A 7500-nucleotide genomic window follows, 5' to 3' on the forward strand; every position below is an offset into this window, starting at 1 on the left:
TTCTACTTGGCTGTTTTAAGGCAGGCGTACAATATATGGCTTGCGGGCGCCCGATGATTATTTTCCGATCGGGACCAAATCGTAAGAAAAAATGTTAAATCTTCATGACGCTCCTCTCTCGTGTGAGACGCCCTTCCCAGCAGTTCCGAACGGCTTACGGGCTCCAGATTGTCTTTTGATACGTACGTCAAAGAAATTTGGACACAACCTAAATTTGTCAGGTGCGAGAGGTCTTGCAGGCAGATTCTGTGTTTCAGTTCAGCTCCTGATGTTGTAACCCTCGAGGAAATCGCCCTTACACTGCCTCGGTACAGTGTACATGCATCTGTTTCATATATTTCTGAACTTCTTCGCTGATTGCTTCGGTCTTATTTCTATTGTTTCTGTTAGTCGGGTCTGTTCCCCATTCTGCATGGCCTGTGGTGATCCTGTTCCCTCGCTGATGTGGAATGTTCCGGCACGCTTACTGTAGGACCTGCTGGTGGTGCCCCAGTGCGGGTTGGTCCAATCAATGTTGGAAAAAAATGTCCACAAAGTTTTTTTGTTTTTTTTGGTCAAACCATAAATGGGAATTAAGAAATGTAAGAGATCTAGATGTGTCACCTTATCAGCACTGGCTACTGTAATCTGGGCCTGTGGAAAAGATTCTAATAAAGATGTGAATACTGGGAATATCTTCACCATCTCTATATTTAAATGCAATTTAAAAAACAAAAGCAGGGGTCAAACCGGTTTCACATGTAATTAGTGTTGGAGTAGGCCCCTGTCCTTTGGCGAAGTTTGGCGGATGGTTTTATTCAGCGTTTGTAGAGCTTTCTCCTGTTTCACTTCGCAGTGAAGTTTTTAAATATCTTAAAGAGACTGGAGCTCTTTAATGTATTTTACAAACATGTTGAAGCGTGAAGTTTTAGTTTGTATATGATTTGATATAGTGAGAAGAATAGGTATAATAAGCTAAGGCTTCAGCCTATACCTTTTCACTCATTGGATTATTGTCTTCATGTGCTGATACATTGCTGTTTTGTTGTTGTTGTTGTTTTCTAGGCACGTTTGTTCATATTGTTACAATAGTTTTTAAGGACCGAAATAAATAGCTAATAGCTAAATCGTAATTACGACCTTGCGGTCGGTCCAAGTGGCTGAATACTCACTGGACTTACTCGGGAGGGAAAGGGAGTATTCGTTAAAGTTGCCGTCTGCGTTTGCACTGTGCTTGGGGCCGATGTAGCCAGTTCATTTTTCTGCGTTATAAACGTCGCCCGTGCAGGTTGTGTATCTTTATGGTACGGTTAGCCGCTATGACTCATTCTCGGGGGCCGTGACTTTCCCTGGAACGCTTGTCTGCCCACTTCCCTTCTGAAATAAAAAGTTCACTGGGACCGAGCGGCGGGTTTCTCCTCCGTACTCTTGTGAAGCTCGACTGTCGCAGTCCCTCGGAACAGCGAGGTCGAAACTGTTGCTACAATTTACAGTGATAGTCGGGAAACTCACCTCCTGCCATGGTGTCGTACCCACCTGGGCAATGCCACGGCAGCCATTTTGTGCCAGAATGCTTGAGGTGGAGAGGGAGAGAACAAATTGCAGGCAGTTAAACTGGGGAAGATTAGGTGGCAGGTTGACAGAGCCAGGACGCCCGGGGAACCCCCGGCAGTATAATTTAACCTAATAACAGCTTCCATCGTTTTTCTTTCATAGCTGAACCTGCATGTTGAAGTTTCTGCTTCAACTTCCTGCAAAGTTAACTTGACAGGGAGAAAAAAATGGCAACTCAACGTGTCCTTTCTTTGCAGTATTTCTGAAACCCTGAATCATAAATCAACAGTCGACTAATGACCGGTCCAAGGTCAGTATTTACTTTAATGCAATATGGAAATGAGGCCAACAATTTGTATTCCTTGAAAAAAGAGAAGGTTTTGTGGTACATTACACCACAGGGAATTAGACTGTGTCGTGTGCCAGAACCCAGGCTGGAGTCCAGCCTGCAGTATGGAGCCGCTCGTGGTGCAGAACTCAGGCTGGAGCTAGTGGAGGTACACTCTCAGAAATAAAGGGATGAAACGTGGTGTAGAAATAAAGGGATGAAACGTGCCTAAAAACGTCCAAATGCTCATCGCTGGGGCACTACCCTACATACATAAAATTGTACCCCTAGCCAGCAATATAGAATCAACTTGTACCTTTTTTCTTGGAAGACATGCTATTCTACATTACTGTACTTTCAGGGTGCACCTGGGAAATTTGACCCTTGAAGAACACAAGTGTTCCTCCACTGCCACCAGAGTGTACTGTAATGGCTAACTGTTATCCAGGTGTAAGCTATGGCACTGCGCCATACTGTATGTGTGATTTCACCATTCAGCCCTTCAGAACTCCACCAGATACCTGGTGAGCTAGTGTCTTATTGTGTGAATACTGAACCCCAGTAACTATTTGAACGGTTAATTCTACAGTTTAGGTACTCTGAATAGTGAACAACTTCTACAGCTGACCAATGTTTGTGTCCCTCATTTTTATTGTTGTATAAAATAATAAAAGCAGTTGTAAGCATATCGTATGCCTAAAATATCAAACACATTACAGGGAAAAGGACTAAACAACTTAATACCTTTTTTCCGAATGCACTTAATTAATCGAGTGTGATGATATTCCTCTATTATACAATAATGAATAACTTCCTTATTTGATTTTGTTGGGTTAGTTGTATTAAAACAGCTGTGGAGGACTGTGGAGAGGTTGGGGACAGGCAGACAGATTCTGGGTGAAGGGTTAGGGTCTCTCTCTCCAGGCCACACCTCTTCCTGTTTCCTGGGCTGCTCAGTCTCCAGGCCACACCTCTTCCTGTTTCCTGGGCTGCTCAGTCTCCAGGCCACACCTCTTCCTGTTTCCTGGGCTGCTCAGTCTCCAAGCCACACCTCTTCCTGTACGAAACAACCTGGGTCTGGTTTGGGTGAATAGTTCATGGCAATAAACTTGCTAAATGCGTCTGATTGAATCTAATGCGAAGTGCTGAGTTTGGTGGTTGCTAGCAGCTCCTCGTCAATTTCATTAAAGGTCATATTGTACACCTTTCCAGTGATTTATTTTAGGTCCTGAGAATAAGATATTTGTGTGGTTTTAAGTACCTAAAACAACCTCTATCCAGTTTACATGTCCATTCTCCAGCACCTCTCATGAACTTTACCAAGAACAGAGAACAGACTGTTTTATGGGGCGACATGGCTCAGGCAGTAAGAGCAGTCGTCTGGCAGTCGGAGGGTTGCCGGTTCGCCCTAACCCCTAAATGCTCCTGACGAGCTGGTCGGCGCCTTGCATGGCAGCCAATCGCCATCGGTGTGTGAGTGTGCGTATGAATGGGTGAATGAGAAGCGTCAATTGTACAGCGCTTTGGATAAAGGCACTGTATAAATGCCAACCATTTACCATTTTAGTGACTGTGCCTTTAAGGCTCATTGATATCAGTTAACCTCTGGTCTGATGTAGCAAGAGAAAGGTCGTTTTCCACAATATGGGACCTTTAAGGAAACATGATAGAAACAATGAGAGAGGCCTGGCTACTGAAAGCCCCCCCCCCAAATTAGGACAGGCGACTGACTGGACCACTGTGTAAGTCTCTCTGATCCCCAGAGAAACCTTTAGTAGGCTGAAAATCCCAGACTAACCCAACCCCCATTCACAAATTCTCATATCTGACAGCCATTTTGATTGGCAGTAATGGGAACCTCATGGGGAATGCTCCCTCCCAAATCCCCTCCACATGCCGGGGGAAAACATAACGGCAGGAAGTGCTTACATCTCCATCCTGATCCTGTTTACTTCCTGGAGAGAGAGGACAGGTCCGAATAACCTCTTTACTGCTCTGTATCGCAGAAATATAATAATAATAATAATTATAATAATAATAATAATAATAATAATAATAATAAGCATATTAGCCACTTGGCTATGGTGTCTTAGCCACTTGGCTATAGCATATTAGCCACTAGGCTATAGCGTCTTAGCCACTTGGCTATAGCATATTAGCTACTAGGCTATAGCGTCTTAGCCACTTGGCTATAGCACCTAAGCCACTAGGCTACAGGCACCTTAGCCAACAGCATTCGTGGCTACGTAACAAAACACTCCCAGAGGAACATAATGACGCAACGTGGGCCTGTTCATGAATATGTGACCTGTATACTGTCGTAAACCTTCCCTGGTTTCTGTTTTCTAAGCTAAACGTCATCTAGCTTAACGGCAATAAGTTTCAATTACACGTGTGTGCGTGCGTGTTTGTGGTGGAGTGAACATACGTGTATAATATACAGGATGTGCTGTATGGAATATTCCAGGCTGGCAGTTGTGGGCCTGTTTGCCGGGCGGTGTACAGCTGGTGCCAGATGTGGAGAGAGCACCAGGAAACGCCGTTGGAGCTTTAACGAGCTTCATTACGACCCCGGCACCTACGGGAGTCCGGCCTGTGTCCCACCGCCACAGGGGACCGCCCGGCACGTGACGGAGGGGGGGTGATGATGACACACAGACACACAGGACGGATTTCATCTTCCCCTGACATTTATCGGTTATGTCATTAGGCCTAAAAACAAAAAACAAATACGTGACACGTGTTTGAGAAACATTCCCAATGAGTCTGCGGTCTGTACACAGATAGCAGGCCTGTAATTCTGATCTCCATGCACCCAGGATGGCCAAACAAACCCCTTCATCTCCCTGATGCCCTGTGCAGATCTGTGCAGATCTTGTAGACCTGAGAGGAACTGTCGTGCGAGTGTTAACCTGTACAGGTGTGTGTGTGTGTGTGTGTGTGAGTGTTAACCTGTACAGGTGTGTGTGTGTGAGTGTTAGCTTGTGCAGGTGTGTGTGTGTGAGTGTTGGCCTGTGCAGGTGTGTGTGTGTGTGTGAGTGTTAACCTGTGCACGTGTGTGAGTCAAGGACCTTCCCACCAAATATTTAGATGTTGGTTAGATGTCTATATAATGGAGATCGCCGTTAGACTAGAAGTTTGTTGTCAGTAATTTGCTGAGTAAAAGGTAAGGTAAGGTAAGGTAAGATTATAGGTGAGGTGGTCACGTCAGGACTCAACGTCCATCAGCCGAGTAGCTCCGGCTCAGGTGGACAGATTGTTTGGCGGGGTGTAAAAGTGTTTGATCCACCCTGCACCACTGAGCAGAACCTGCTGCAACACCTCCGTCTGACGTCTGACCTCTGACCTCTAACCTCTAACCTCTAACCTTTAACATCCTGGGAAAAGGCGTCCGGTTTTCCTCCTACGCGCTACGCTACGCCGGCCAGCGCTCCTTCTGCCAAACACCCTGAGCCACACTGAGCCTTCCGCCTCACCTTGTGCAGAAACCCACAAGCTCACAGAAACGCTAGAGAGAGAGAGAAAGTCAAAAATACAGCCGGGCCTCGGCGAAGATAAACAAGAGTCTGTCCGAGAGCAAATAAACAGGCAGGAGCAGGGGGGGGAGGGGGGGGGAGGGGGGGGGGGGGGGGCGCTGTGTGTGCTCCTTCGCCCGGCAGCTGGTTCTCGTTTGCGGAGGAATGAGGAGCCAGCGCTGCCTCCCTCCGGGGCCCCGACCTGCCGCTTTGATCTCGGCGCGGCGCGGCCTCAGACAGGCCCGTATAATCACAGCCCCGTAATGGGGCCGGCGCGGCTGGGCTCAGCACAGGGCAGACACGGCCTGTGAGCCGCTCTGCGCTGTGTTTACGCTCTGCGCTGTGTTTACGCTCTGCGCTGTGTTTACGCTCTGCGCAGTGTTTACGCTCTGTACGGTGTTTACGCTCTGAGTGGTGTTTACACTCTGTACGGTGTTTACGCTCTGCGCTGTGTTTACGCTCTGAGTGGTGTTTACACTCTGAGTGGTGTTTACGCTCTGAGTGGTGTTTACGCTCTGCACTGTGTTCACGCTCTGCACTGTGTTTACGCTCTGCGCGGTGTTTACGCTCTGCGCTGTGTTTACGCTCTGCGTGGTGTTTACGCTCTGTACGGTGTTTACGCTCTGCGCGGTGTTTACGCTCTGCGCTGTGTTTACGCTCTGCGCGGTGTTTACGCTCTGCGTGGTGTTTACGCTCTGTACGGTGTTTACGCTCTGCGCGGTGTTTACACTCTGCGCTGTGTTTACGCTCTGAGTGGTGTTTACGCTCTGCATGGTGTTTACACTCTGCGCTGTGTTTACGCTCTGAGTGGTGTTTACGCTCTGCGCTGTGTTTACACTCTGCGCTGTGTTTACGCTCTGCGCTGTGTTTACGCTCTGTACGGTGTTTACGCTCTGCGCGGTGTTTACACTCTGCGCTGTGTTTACGCTCTGCGCTGTGTTTACGCTCTGTACGGTGTTTACGCTCTGCGCTGTGTTTACACTCTGCACTGTGTTTACGCTCTGAGTGGTGTTTACGCTCTGCATGGTGTTTACGCTCTGTACAGTGTTTACACTCTGCGCTGTGTTTACGCTCTGAGTGGTGTTTACACTCTGCGCGGTGTTTACACTCTGCGCGGTGTTTACGCTCTGCGCAGTGTTTACGCTCTGCGCGGTGTTTACGCTCTGCGCGGTGTTTACGCTCTACGCGGTGTTTACGCTCTGCGCTGTGTTTACGCTCTGAGTGGTGTTTACACTCTGCGCTGTGTTTATTCTCTGAGTGGTGTTTACGCTCTGCGCAGTGTTTACGCTCTGCGTGGTGTTTACGCTCTGCGCGGTGTTTACACTCTGTGTGGTGTTTACACTCTGTGTGGTGTTTACACTCTGTGTGGTGTTTACGCTCTGCGCTGTGTTTACGCTCTGTGTGGTGTTTACACTCTGCGCGGTGTTTACACTCTGTGTGGTGTTTACACTCTGTGTGGTGTTTACGCTCTGCGCTGTGTTTACGCTCTGAGTGGTGTTTACACTCTGCGCTGTGTTTACACTCTGTGTGGTGTTTACACTCTGTGTGGTGTTTACGCTCTGCGCTGTGTTTACGCTCTGAGTGGTGTTTACACTCTGCGCTGTGTTTATTCTCTGCGTGGTGTTTACGCTCTGAGTAGTGTTTACACTCTGCGTGGTGTTTACACTCTGTGTGGTGTTTACGCTCTGCGCTGTGTTTACACTCTGCGTGGTGTTTACACTCTGTGTGGTGTTTACACTCTGAGTAGTGTTTACACTCTGCGTGGTGTTTACGCTCTGCGCTGTGTTTATTCTCTGCGTGGTGTTTACACTCTGTGTGGTGTTTACGCTCTGAGTAGTGTTTACACTCTGCGTGGTGTTTACGCTCTGCGCTGTGTTTATTCTCTGCGTGGTGTTTACACTCTGTGTGGTGTTTACGCTCTGAGTAGTGTTTACACTCTGCGTGGTGTTTACTCTCTGCGTGGTGTTTACACTCTGCGTGGTGTTTACGCTCTGCGCTGTGTTTGTTCTCTGCGTGGTGTTTACACTCTGCGTGGTGTTTACCCTCTGTGTGGTGTTTATTCTCTGTGTGGTGTTTATTATCTGCGTGGTGTTTACGCTCTGCGTGGTGTTTACACTCTGCACG

At 47.8% G+C, this 7500-nt stretch overlaps 1 protein-coding gene across 1 annotated transcript in view; it reads left to right on the top strand.

The window, feature by feature from the left end:
• The window catches only part of mdfi (MyoD family inhibitor), a 40646-nt gene that overhangs the window by 13724 nt on the left and 19422 nt on the right, over positions 1–7500 (top strand). The window lies entirely within an intron of this gene.

Source organism: Conger conger, chromosome 14, assembly GCF_963514075.1.
Source record: "Conger conger chromosome 14, fConCon1.1, whole genome shotgun sequence".
Classification (NCBI taxonomy): domain Eukaryota; kingdom Metazoa; phylum Chordata; class Actinopteri; order Anguilliformes; family Congridae; genus Conger; species Conger conger.